We start from the raw sequence: 14,839 nt of genomic DNA, 5'->3' as shown, positions 1-14,839 counted from the left end.
GGATAACAGGGGAATGAAGCAGAGCAGAATGAATGAGCTAATACCTAAGGCATGAGGAACAATCAAACAGCCGAAACCGAAATTTTGGTCGGTCTCTAGTATTTGGTAGTTGTCTAGCTTTAACTCGAGAAGGGGGCATCTCTAGAAAAGTCAAATTAAATTCTCCATTGGGTTGTATTAGCTTGTTGCATTTGTTTGTTTTTCTTTTTCTTTGAGTTCTTTATGTTATCTAAGTAGAATTATTATTTATAACTGTCAACGCAACGCATTCGAATAGTCCGTCGATAAATTTTTTATAATATAATTTCATTACTTTTGATATGATAACAATGTGTATGATTAGCACACGGGAACCCTGCCAAAAGAGTTTTAGGTGTCTAACGGGCGAACGAAATGTCCTAGGACAATGATTCTTTTATCAGATTGTAAGTATTGAATTTGTATATCGTTTACATTTATAATTAGTGTGATTAGCACACGGGAAACATGCAAAAATGTCATTTCTGTGCTTCCATGTACTAATTTCTGATTGTTTTAGGTGTCTAGCGGGCGAACGAAATATCCTAGGACAGCGATTCTTTTATCAGATTGTAAGTATTGAATTTGTTTATCATTTTCATAATTAATTTGTGTGATTAGCACACGGGAAACATGCAAAAATTTCATTTTTGGGCTTCGATGTGCAAATTTTGGGTTATTTTAGGTGTCTAGCGGGCGAACGAAATACTCTAGGACAGCAATTCTATCATCAGATTGTAAGCATTAAATTTGCTTATCATTTTCATCTATAGTTTGTATGATTGGCGTAAGGGAAACATGCAAAAATGTCATTTTGGGCTTCGATGTGCTAATTTTTGGTTGTATTAGATGTCTAGCGGGCGAAGAAAATATCCTAGGACAGTGATTCTTTCATCAGATTGTAAGTTTTGAATTTGTTTATCTTTTTCATAATTAGTTTGTGTGATAAGCACACGGGAAACCTGCAAAAATGTCATTTTTGTGCTTCGATGTGCTAATTTTTGATTGTTTTAGGTATCTATCGGGCGAACGAAATATCCAAGAACAGTGATTCTTTCATCATATTGTAAGTATTGAATTTGTTTATCATTTTCATCATTAATTTGTGTGATTAGCACACGGGAAACCTGCAAAAATGTTATTTTTGTGCTTCGGTGTGCTAATTTTTGGCGGTTTTAGGTGTCTAGCGGGCAAATGAAATGTCCTAGGACAGCGATTCTTTCATCAGATTGTAAGTATTGAATTTGTTTATTATTTTCATTATTAGTTTGTGTGATTAGCACACGGGAAACATGCAAAAATTTTATTTTTGTGCTTCGATGCGCTAATATTTGGTTGTTTTAGGTGTCTAGCAGGCGAACGAAATATCCTAGGACAACGATTCTTTCAGAAGGTTGTAAGTATTAAATTTTTTTATCATTTTCATAATTAGTTTGTGTGATTAGCACACGGGAAGCATGCGAAAATGTTATTTTTCTGCTTCGATGCGCTAATATTTGGTTGTTTTAGGTGCCTACCGCGCGAACGAAATATCCAAAAACAGTGATTCTTTCATCATATTGTAAGTATTGAATTTGTTTATCATTTTCATAATTAATTTGTGGTATTAGCACACGGGAAACCTGCAAAAATGTCATTTTTGTGTTTCGATAAGCTAATTTTTGGTTGTTTTAGGTGTCTAGCGGGCGAACGAAATATTGTAGGACAGCGATTCTTTCATCAGATTGTATGTATTGAATTTGTTTATCATTTTCATAATTAATTTGTGTGATTAGCGCACGGGAAACCTGCAAACATGTTATTTTTGTGCTTCGGTGTGCTAATTTTTGGCGGTTTTAGGTGTCTAGCGGGCGAATGAAATGTCCTAGGGCAGCGATTCTTTCATTAGATTGTAAGTATTGAATTTCTTTATCATTTTCATAATTAATTTGTGTGATTAGCACACGGGAAACCTGCAAAATTTTTATTTTTGTGCTTCGGTGTGTTAATTTTTGGCGGTTTTAGGTGTCTAGCGGGCGAATGAAATGTCTTAGGGCAGCGATTCTTTCATTAGATTGTAAGTATTGAATTTGTTTATCATTTCATTATTAGTTTGTGTGATTAGCACACGGGAAACATGCAAAAATTTTATTTTTGTGCTTCGATGCGCTAATATTTGGTTGTTTTAGGTGTCTAGCAGGCGAACGAAATATCCTAGGACAACGATTCTTTCAGAAGGTTGTAAGTATTAAATTTTTTTATCATTTTCATAATTAGTTTATGTGATTAGCACACGGGAAGCATGCGAAAATGTTATTTTTCTGCTTCGATGCGCTAATATTTGGTTGTTTTAGGTGTCTACCGCGCGAACGAAATATCCAAAAACAGTGATTCTTTCATCATATTGTAAGTATTGAATTTGTTTATCATTTTCATAATTAATTTGTGGTATTAGCACACGGGAAACCTGCAAAAATGTCATTTTTGTGTTTCGATGAGCTAATTTTTGGTTGTTTTAGGTGTCTAGCGGGCGAACGAAATATTCTAGGACAGCGATTCTTTCATCAGATTGTATGTATTGAATTTGTTTATCATTTTCATAATTAATTTGTGCGATTAGCGCACGGGAAACCTGCAAAATTTTTATTTTTGTGCTTCGGTGTGCTAATTTTTGGCGGTTTTAGGTGTCTAGCGGGCGAATGAAATGTCTTAGGGCAGCGATTCTTTCATTAGATTGTAAGTATTGAATTTGTTTATCATTTCATTATTAGTTTGTGTGATTAGCACACGGGAAACATGCAAAAATGTTATTTTTGTGCTTCGATGCGCTAATATTTGTTTGTTTTAGGTGTCTAGCAGGCGAACGAAATATCCTAGGACCACGATTCTTTCAGAAGATTGTAAGTATTAAACTTTTTTATGATTTTCATAATTAGTTTGTGTGATTAGCAGACGGGAAACATGCAAAAATGTTATTTTTATGCTTCGATGCGCTAATATTTGTTTGTTTTAGGTGTCTAGCAGGCGAACGAAATATCCTAGGATAACGATTCTTTCAGAAGATTGTAAGTATTAAATTTGTTTATCATTTTCATAATTAGTTTGTGTGATTAGCACACGGGAAACATGCAAAAATGTAATTTTTGTGCTTCGGTGTGCTAATTTTTGGCGGTTTTAGGTGTCTAGCGGGCAAATGAAATGTCCTAGGACAGCGATTATTTCATCAGATTGTAAATATTGAATTTGTTTATCATTTTCATAATTAGTTTGTTTGATAAGCACACGGGAAACCTGCAAAAATGTCATTTTTGTGTTTCGATGTGCTAATTTTTGGTTGATTTAGGTGTCTAGCGGGCGAACGAAATATCCTAGGACAGCGATTATTTCATCAGATTGTAAATATTGAATTTGTTTATCATTTTCATAATTAGTTTGTGTGATAAGCACACGGGAAACCTGCAAAAATGTTATTTTTGTGCTTCGGTGTGCTAATTTTTGGCGGTTTTAGGTGTCTAGCAGGCGAATGAAATGTCCTAGGACAGCGATTCTTTCATCAGATTGTAAGTATTGAATTTGTTTATCATTTTCATTATTAGTTTGTGTGATTAACACAGGGGAAACATGCATACATGTTATTTTTGTTCTTCGATGCGCTAATATTTGGTTGTTTTTGTTGTCTAGCGGGCGAACGAAATATCCTAGGGCAGCGATTCTTTCAGAAGATTGTAAGTATTAAATTTGTTTATTATTTTCATAATTAGTTTGTGTGATTAGCACCCGGGAAACCTGCAAAAATGTCATTTTTGTGCTTCGATGTGCTAATTTTTTGCTGTTTTAGGTGTCTAGCGGGCGAATGAAATGTCCTAGGGGAGCGATTCTTTCATTAGATTGTAAGTATGGAATTTGTTTATCATTTCATTATTAGTTTGTGTGATTAGCAAACGAGAAACATGCAAAAATGTTATTTTTGTGCTTCGATGCGCTAATATTTGTTTGTTTTAGGTGTCTAGCAGGCGAACGAAATATCCTAGGACAACGATTCTTTCAGAAGGTTGTAAGTATTAAATTTGTTTATCATTTTCATAATTAGTTTGTGTGATTAGCACACGGGAAACCTGCAAAAATGTCATTTTTGTGTTTCGATGTGCTAATTTTTGGTTGATTTAGGTGTCTAGCGGGCGAACGAAATATCCTAGGACAGCGATTCTTTCGCCAAATTGTAAGTATTAAAATTCTTCATTATTCGAAATTTTTTGTTAAAATTTTTTCGGTCGTAAAACGGGCAAACTTTTGTAAGTAAAATTTGTCGGCCGAATTTTTTTGTTAAATTTTTTTTGGTCGAATTTTTTTGTTATAATTTCTTCAACGATTATTTTTTGTAAATAATTTTCGATCGAATTTTTTTGGAAAAAAATGTTTGGTCGAATGTTTTTGTTAAAATTTTTTGGGTCGAATTTTTTTGTTAAAATTTTTTCGGTAGTTTTTTTTTTAATTTTTGCGGTGAAATTTTTTTCTTTAAAGTTTTTCGGTCGAATTTTTTTGTAAAAATTATTTCGGTCGAAAAGCAGGATCGATTTTTTTTTACATGAACATTTTTCGGTCAAAGAACAGGGTCGAACTATTTTGTTAAAATGTTTTTGAGGTCGAAGAACAGAGTCGAATTTTTTGGCGATTATGTCAAGAACAAAAAGGTCTTCGTAAATCGAATGCATTTTTCTCTAAAATTGTAAATATGGTTTAAACGGTTAATATTATCAAAAAAAGTTACTAAAATAATCGATTTAGGATTAAATTATCTATCAGGTTTCCGATTTAAAATATAATCGAAATTAATAGTTCCATGGATAGTGCGAGTACAGTTCTATTCATGTTCTGCACTACCACATTGAAAGTGTCAGTGTTAACAAACAAACATGTTTTCTTATGTCGTGCAATTTTTGTGCGATCGCCACGCGGTTGGCTTGTGTACCACGTTAGTCTCATTTTTGTCGTCAGGTGATGTGCGTAATGTTTCTTCGATTGTGCGCGATTGATGTGCGGGGTTCGTACCACGCGGTTTGTACATACTCAGAGGTAAAACGTGAGTGATGTTCCGTCGGCCGTCGTATTTTTTTGTATTATACGCGTATTTCATCAATGTGCATAATTAAGGTCCATACAACTTATTGGATATACCAAAACAAAAATTTATTTTGCATCAAGGTATGTTCTCGCATTTCTTCAGCCATTTGAAAATCAAATTCATTATTGACTTTACTTGTTTCCGCTTTTCCAATTGTTTTACATGATTCAAAATAAAATTCTGATTTGTGATTTAATTTTTAAATTTGGTTTTGTTTTTGTTGGATTCCGAAAGTAAATTAAATTCTGAATGCAGTAAAACAATTATAGATTAAGGCCCTATTGACATGTAAAAACCAATTTTTGTATTAAAAATGTAAAATGATATACCAATACTTAAATAATAAAAGTATGCAATACTACAATTATCTCCCTGGTGTCCCCAACTAGACAACGTCTAGCTGACAATTCTCTTTCCTGCTTAGTCGGTCGTGCGCGGTGGTGTCGTGAGCATGTGTTTTGTTCGTCAGTCTGTTTTCGTAGCTATTAATCGCGTTTCTGGTGATTTTCATTTAGTAGTGGCATGAACGACGATTTCAGCGAGCGCGGCTGAACGTTAAGAATTATTGCTCGTGATATCTGCTATTGAGTGACTTTATCCGAACATTTGTGTCTACTGTCGAATACCGCCCGGTTGTTGGCTTGTGCTTCTCATTTGTGGTGTTCCGAACTGAGGTTGAAGGATTTTATGATGCAATTTTGAACGTATTCATTAAATTTTATATTAATTTGGTTTGTTATAATGTGTGGTGAAACTATTTTCTGTAAACTAAACATGTTTGATCCATGAGGCATTTTCCGTATCTTTCTAATGCTACCAAAATGTTACTACAGTGAGTAGTAACATCAGTTCTACTAACAATTCTACGTTGTGTGTAACGTTTGATAACAGAGCGTTGTGGCTCGATGGTACTTAGGATATGCCTTGGATCGTACGTACGTTCGTTTTATTAAAAAAGAAAGAAGAATTGGTAAATACAATTAATAAAACTTTAAAATTAAAATCTTATTCCTACTTCTTTGTAATATCCTCTTTGTCGTTTTCAGGATATGCGTCTTAAGGTATTCTACTCTAGAGGTTTCAAAAATCGATTTTTTTGATATTTTCAAAGTTTAACTATTCAAGAATACGTGTACAAGAGGATTTTTCAAAATTTAAATTATTTTCCAAGATATAGCCGTTTTGGTGACGCGGCATCCATACTGGTTCGCATTGACGCGAAACTTTAAACGTGTTTTTCTCGAAACTGTATTTTTCGAGACGGTACCCACGATTTCTCAACTTCTACTGAACCGATTTACTTGAAATTTTTACAGAGTCTTCTTTATAGACTTTTCTTTAAAATGAACTACGCTTATCCCCAAATTCCGATTTTAAATATTCCAAAAAAAATCTAGAATATCAAAAAATAAGGGTAAAAAAATCACTATTTTTTCAAACAGTCGCCATTTTGTGAAAAACTTTTTTTTTCACTTGTCCGTAGTTCATATGATTGCGACATTATTCTAGATTAATAATTAATTATTCTAGATTAATTCAGATCACTTGGAGGGCTAAAATCATGGGTACGGTCACGTGCCAATTTTTTGGAACCTCCCACTTCATCACCTGCTGGAATTTAAAATTTTGAACTTTTTCAATTTTTATTTATTTTTGAATTCTCAAAACATCATATTTCATATGAAGCTTATGTGAGTGCAACATAGTTAAGGCATGTGTTGTTGTTTTTAAAAAGTTGAATAAAGTAGAAACATAAATAGATGAATCAAATATTAATGATAAAAACACTCGGTGGTCGAGTGGAGACGTGCACCTGCTGGCATGCTAGCAGACACGGATCGAATCTCAGTTATAGAAGGCATTTTTCTCAAATATAAAAATATCAGGTGTAATTTGGGTTGCATATATGAATTGCAACGAAATATAAGAGAAATTGAAATACAAGTGAAGGCAATAAGAGAATTAAGAAAGTAAGTGGAGAAACGAGAACAGGGAAATAGAAGAATAGAAAAGAGTAGTAAAGAATAGGAGAAGATAGAAGGAAGAGAACAGAGAGTAGAGGGAGAAGAGGAGGAGGAGATAGAAGAAAGAGAGCAGGGGAGGATCATCAGCTTTTTAAATTTTTTGGCGCGTATCGTTAGACAGTCACACTGCTTCGATGCGTCCATTGCTCCCGGCCCATCCTACAGCTACGATGTCTCTTCGCTTCATCCCCAGGATTCTCAGGCATATTAACAATTTTTATGGTGGGGGATCACCCCAGAGAGAGGGAACTCCTTATAAGGACAATCCTTATAAGGTCTTGTTCAAATATTTCTAAGTTTTAAGTCGTCTCAGGAGAAGTGACACTAAGAAATATTCTTACAAGTTCTGACCTGTATCCTGAAATGAAAGATGGAGTACACAAATCATACAGGTTACATTAACAATTTTTATAGAGGGGATCATCCCCTGAGAGAGGGAACTCTTCTTGAAATTATAGAAGGGGTACATTCAAAGTATAAGGCATAATATTTCTCAACATTTCTTTATTAATAAACTCAATCCCTACTAATATTATAAATGCGAAAGTCCGGATGTTTGTTACACTTTCACGCAAAAACTACTTAACCGATCATCATGAAAATTTGTACACATATTCTTAGTGGTCCCCGAATGGTTATTCGCTACTTTTTATTTAATAAAAAAAATATTTTTAAAATAAAATAAAGAAATTGTTTAGCCAATACCTCTGCATCTGGAATCCTAGCCAAGCAATGAAATATAGGTACATTCTTTCTATCAATCCGTTTCAACTATGTATAATGATTTCTAATATTTATTTGATGGATTCAACGCGAGCGAAGCCGCGGGTTAAAGCTAGTGTAATATAATACAAGTATAGATTTTACAAGTCAAAAAAATACAGGCCACCATATTGAAACAGGACTTACGACCTGCAAATACTACAAATACTGCAAATACGACAAATACTAAAGAAAAAGAAAGTCACAAAGGATAAAACAAAACACTAACATATAAATATACACTAAAATAAATAGAAATAAAAATCATAAAAGATAACACAGAACACTAGCATATAATCTACAGTGGCGGATTACGGCCTAGGCGCACTAGGCGCGCGCCTAGGGCCCCGGCTGCCTGGGGGGCCCCGGCTGCCTGAGGGGCCCCTGGCACTTATATGTCCCATATAGACATAGTAATTCCACAAATACTTCATCAGTTGGTTTTGACCTCAGCCTTTATGAATAGCGTATTGGTTTTCACTTGGCGCCCAAAACGGCATTTCACACGTGTCCGCAAAGCAACCGTCACGGATATATAGCTGACTTAAAACTTTTTATCTCCGATTTTATTTCTTTATGGCAAACTGTTTAAAATAAAATTTGGATGTTTTCTGCCACGAATTTTTGTGACCTTTTCTTGAATATTGCATTAGAAAGTTGTAGCTATAATGCGAGTAGTATATTGCCAATTTTTTTAAATTTCGAACATCTGTGGAGGAGATGAGTTGAGGAATATTCCATTGAGGTTGTAAAATAGCGGGTAACTCTCTTTTTTGGAATATTAATTATTTCGTCTTTCTATAATTTTTTCACATCTGCGGAACACGTTGTACCAACGTTTAGTCTCCTACAATTTTTATATAGATTTTTGGGGTGGTAGTTGGATTAAAAAAAACAGAGAGTGGTCAGTGAGTCGTTACAAGAAATTGTCCTTAGAAAGTTACATGATTATGGCTTAGATATCACAAACTGTAGGGGCCAATCTTATGATAACGCTGCTAACATGTCTGGCAAGTACAGAGGATTACAGGCACGCATAAAACAACATTCCAAATCAGCTGAATTCATACCATGTGGAAGTCTTTCTTTAAATTTGGCTGGGAATACTGCAGCGGAATCTTGTTCTGGAGCATTACAGTATTTTATGTTTATGCAAAATATATATATTTTCTTTGCTGCATCAACAAGACGGTGGAATATTTTAACTGAATGCATGAAAGATAAGAATTCTAAAAGTATCAAGAGAATAATTGATACACGATGGTCCGCAAGAGCTGACGCTGTTTTAGCCCTAAGACTCAATTATCATGACATTTACCAATCCTTGATAAAGGTAACCACAGATCCCAATGAAAAACCAATTTCAAAATTAGAAGCAAAAAAATTATCAAAAGAGTTCGATCAATTTGAGACGGCACTGTTAACAATTTTCTGGAACAAACTCCTACAGAGAATCGAAATTACCAGCAAATACTTACAGGAACCAAAGACAAATATTCTTAATAGTGTTAGTTTATTAAAATCATTAAACGAATTTATAACAGAGGTCAGAAATAATTTCGAAACTGTTGAAGAGGAGGCTAAAGCCCTAACAGCTCATCATTCTTATAAAGAGATGAGACAAAGAAAACGCAAATATCCATATGATGAAACGAACAAAAATGATACAGCATTTTCGTCAAGAAATTTTTTTATTGTCAACATTTTTTATATTGTATGTGATGTATTAACATCAGAAATTACTCGAAGGGGCGATGTCTATATCAATGTTCTTAACGATTTTAAAATTTTCTGTGATTTAAAATTAAGCCGTGTTGAGACTAATAATTGTGTAGAGCGATTATTGTCTAAGTATGAAAAAGATATTGAGTCAGAATATTTCACTGATGAGTTAACTCATTTTCTAAAATACATACAAGAAGAAAATATTAGAGATCCACATGAAATGTATGCAACATTAAGTAATGGTCTAAAATCAACTTTTCCAAATATACACACAATACTGCAAATTTTTTTGACCTTGCCCGTTTCTAATGCAAGTGGAGAAAGGACATTTTCAGTTTTAAAACGAGTCAAAAACTATCTGCGCAATAGTCTTTCACAAGAACACTTAAATGACTTCGCATTAATGTTCATAGAAAATGATATTTTTAAAAAAACTAGAGTACGACAAAATTATTGAAATCTTTGCCCAAGAGAAGGCAAGAAAAGTAAATTTGTAATTTGTATTTAAATACGATTACCGTTTTTGAGCACACGTACGATGAACTCGAGAACCAAGATAGCATTGAAAACGATAATCCCATCGCGGATAGTATGGCAGAAAATTTTACCTGTGATATTTCGATCGGTCCTGAAAACAATTAACGCACAACACCTGGTCCATCGCGAAGAGCGAATCGGAAGATAATCCATTAAATTTTGGAATAGTGCGTGTGGATTAGGCCTACTGGGGATACCACGATAAAAAAACGCGCCACGTACTCTACCTCATGGTGGTGTGGAAATGAGTTTTTGACACAAACGAATGTTGAAGTAGACTTTGCGGCGCCCGTACGCTAAAACTATTAATTTTACTGGGCTAATAACCGTTTTTGAAAATTTTCGGATTTAGGGGCCCCAAACTTGATTTGCGCCTAGGGCCCCACTGAAGCATAATCCGCCACTGATGATTCAATAAGTAATGGCATGCGTAAAGAGCACGCGGTTGAAGTAAACACAAGTAGAGTCCACAACGGATTTACTATTTTATATGGGTGAAGTAATGCGAGAACATACCTGCAAAATTACTTTTAGGCTTTCGTGATATCCAATAAATTACCCAATAAGGACCTTAATTATGCACATTGTAGCAACGATGAAATATGCGTACAATTCTAAAAGAGTATCCGACGGTCAACGAAAAATCAAATGATTTACCTCTCCGTATGTTCAATCCGCGTTTAACATATACCACACATCACTCGCGCACAGTGGAACAAAAAGAATTGTTAGAAATATTACGTAATTACGCGAAGAGCAATAAAGGAACTCAAATGATTCTAAAGAAAATGTACGTGCAGATCACCCGACGACAAAAATGAGACTAAGCCAACCGCGTGGCAACCGCACAAAAATTGCACATGATAAGAAAACTTGTTTGTTTGTAAATACTGATACTTCCAGTGTGGTAAAGCAGAACATGAAAAGAATTGTACTCGTACTATGCGTGGACCTTTTAACTCCGATTAAATTCTGAATCGGAAACCAGTAACACAATTGCAGATTAAGGCCTTATTGGCATGTATAAACAATTTTTTATTAAAATTGCAAATAGTCAATTAAGATTTAAAATATCTTTCAAAACCTGAAAATAGGATTTAAAAACTTTGCTAACATTAACCGTTTAGGCTCTATTTATAATTTTAGTCTGTATTCGCCATTAAAAAGAGAAATCTTTTGCCTTTTTTATATTTTATTTTAACAAATACAGATTCTGTAATAATTAGAATTTTTGAGTTCTGATTTTGGTTTTTGAGAGAAGGTATATTAAATTCTAAATCCGAACATGTAACACAATTGTAGATTAAAGCCATTTTGGCAAGTAAAAATAACCTTTTTTTTTATTAAAATTGCATATTGGGTCTAAACCGTCAATGATAGAAAAATAATTACAGTAGAGTCCGTTTATAATGACATCGAAGGGAACTGACAAACACGTCATAATAAGTACTTAATTAATCAATTAAAAATTAAATTATCTTTCAAAATCCAAAAACAGAATTTAAAAATTCCAATTGTTTCAAAAGCTGCACTAGCTGAAAAAAGATTTCATCATAAAAAATGCAAAAATATTCTTTTTCTTATTATCTTATATTGTATCTAATCGTGGTGGGTAATGGGTTTAGCCGGAAAAAGCCGCCAAAGAATTAAGAACGCAACCGACGGCACATGACAATCTTAATCTTTTTAATTTGTACCTTAAACGAAAACAAAACAATGTATCGAATATGTATTGCAAATGATCGGTGTGTATTGAAACGGAGCCAAAAATTATTTGAGTGGTTAAAGACCACGCGGTGGAAGTAAAAACAAGTTAAGTCAATAATAATACCTTGATGCAAAATAAATTTTTGACCGTTTGGCTTATTCAAAGAAAATACGAAATAAATATGAAATACGCGTATGATACAAAAGAGTATCCGACGGCCGACGGAACATCACTCACATTTTACCTCTGCGTATAAACAATCCGCGCTTAACGAACGCCACCATCACTCGCGCACAATCGAAAGAGCATTTTGAAACTGTACGCAATAACGGGACAAAAGATTAAGGAACTCAAAATATTGTAAAGAAATTGTGCGTCCAGATTACCTGACGACAAAAATGTGACTAACGTGGTACGCACGCCAACCGCGTGGCGACCGCACACTGTAGGAGATAAAGAAACTTGTTTGTTTGTAAACACTGATACTTTCAGTGTGGTAGTACTGGTAGTGCAGAATATGAGAAGATTTGTACTCGTACTATGCATGGAACTATTAATTTTTATTAAATTCTTAATCGGATTCTGATAGATAATTTAATTCTACATCGTTTATTTTAGTAACTAACATTAACCGTTTAGACCCTATTTCCAAATTTCGAGAAAAATACATTCGTTTTTCGCGACCTTTTTGTTCTTAACATAATCGCCAAAAAATTCGACCCTGTTCTTCGACCGAAAAATATTTTAACACAATAGTTCGACCCTGTTCATGGACCAAAAAATTTAAATAAAGTTCGATCCTGTTTTTCGACCAAAAATATTTTAACAAAAAAACTAGACCGAAAAAGTTTTAACTAAAAAAGTTTGACCCTGTTGTTCGACCAAAAAATTAAAAAAAAAAGATTCGACCGAAAAATTTTAAGTAAAAAGTTTGACTCTTTTTTTTGAGCGAACAAGTATTAAGAAAAAAATTCTACAGAAAAAATTTTATTAAAAAAATTCGACCGAAAAATTTTTAACAAAAAAAATTCGACCGAAAAAATTTGAACAAAAAAATTCGACCGAAAAAATTTTATGAAAAAAAATTCGATCCTGTTTTTCAACCGAAAATATTTTAACAAAAATATTCGACCGAAAAAATTTTAAGTAAAAAAATTCAACCCTGTTCTTTGACCGAAAAATATTTATTAAACAAAGTTCGACCCTGTTATTCGACCAAAAATGAAATTTATTGGATAAAAAGAGCAATATTCGAATGAAATTTTAAGACACTTCCAAAAGGTTTATAGCATCAAAAATATATGCATAGTGTAAAGGGGCTCCCGAACTTTAACATGACGTTAAGAAACATCAATTAAATCAATTAGTTCACATGATACAAGGTGTTTTGCACACCATGTTTGCAAATTTTGCTAAAATTGCTCATTTTCATCGAGCATTTTAGGGCACTTCCAAAAGGGCTGGAAGGTACAAAGAATATGCATCGTGAAGATAGACTCCCTGACTCCCTTTTGGCATGGAGAAACTAGAAAATAGTCAATTTTTTTACGAGATACAGAGTGTTTTCCACACTATGTTTTTAAATTTTTCTAAAATTGCTAAGTTTTGAAGGGCATTTTAGGGCAATTTTGAAAGAGCTGAATGGTTGAAAAGGTATGCATCGTGCAGACAAACTTCCCGACTCTATTTTGGCGTAGAGAAACTCTAAGAAAGTCAATTAGTACACTAGATACAGAGTGTTTTTCACACCATGTTTTAAAATTTTCCTAAAAATTCAGATTTTTCAAATGGCATTTTAAGGCACTTCCCGAAGGGCTGGAAGGTTGAAAGTGTATTCATCGTGTAGAGGAACTCTCTAGCTCTATTTTGGCGTGGAGAAACTCTAAGAAATTCAATTAGGCCACTAGATGGAGAGTGTTTTCCACACCATGTTCTCAAATTTTCCTAAAATTGCTCATTTTTAAAGATCATTTTAAGGCACTTTCAGAAGGGTTGAGAGGTTAATAGGTACACATCTTGTAGAGGAACTTTCTAACTATATTCTAACGCGGAGAAACTTTAAGCAAGTCAATTAGTTCACTAGATACGGAATGTTTTCCACACCATGTTTTCAAATTTTACTAAAATTGTTAATTTTTGAAGGGCATTTTGGGGCACTTCCAAAAAAGGCTGGTAGGTAGAAGGGGTATGCATCTTGTAGAGGAACTCTCCCGCTTTAACATGACGGTAAAAAAACGATAAAAAGTGAGACAATTTACGAGATACTGGGCGTCATCCACACCATGTTTTTATAACGCGTCTTGAAACGGCTACTCTTTAATTGATATTAAAAATTATGACATACCTATACAACTATCGAAATAAAAACAAATGTATCTGCAGACACGCGAGTGAAGAACGCGGATCAGCCACCGTATCAGCTGGCAATCGGTCCGCTAAACTATCCTCTCTCCGGCTCCCCACGGCCAGTATGGTCGTGCAGGTATAGACTGGATAATGCCTAATACCGTGATCTAGTTTTCAATGCAATAAAAAGTATAAACAAATATACTTAGCAGTATTCACGACGAATACTACACTTTACACAATACATAATGATAAATATACGGTAGAGTTTTTGAGGGAATTATATTAAGTAATGGAAATAAATTACGTAAAAACTTACTAGACGAGTAAAGTCGATTCCAACATACGCCAACAACTAAATAGTGGAAACTCACGCCCAAATACACATTCATATCTTCTAACGTTTTCAAAAGTCCGAAGCGTTGTTATTAATTGTTAATTAATCAATAAACACGTGTGATATCAGGAAATGAACAGCAATCTCAACAAATATTAGAAGTCGAGTCCGACCGAAACTGACTTTTCAGCCGAAACCGAAATTTTGGCCCTGGACTCAGTTTTGGCCGAAACTAAAACGGAAACTGTAACTTACATAAAAATATGTTTAATTTAAGTTTC

Source organism: Atheta coriaria, unplaced genomic scaffold, assembly GCF_025399875.1.
Source record: "Atheta coriaria isolate IRGN ID8LTWV9N9 unplaced genomic scaffold, Caltech_Dcor_3.1 hic_scaffold_9_pilon, whole genome shotgun sequence".
NCBI lineage: Eukaryota > Metazoa > Arthropoda > Insecta > Coleoptera > Staphylinidae > Dalotia > Dalotia coriaria.
Note: the sequence above shows the minus strand (reverse complement) of the source record.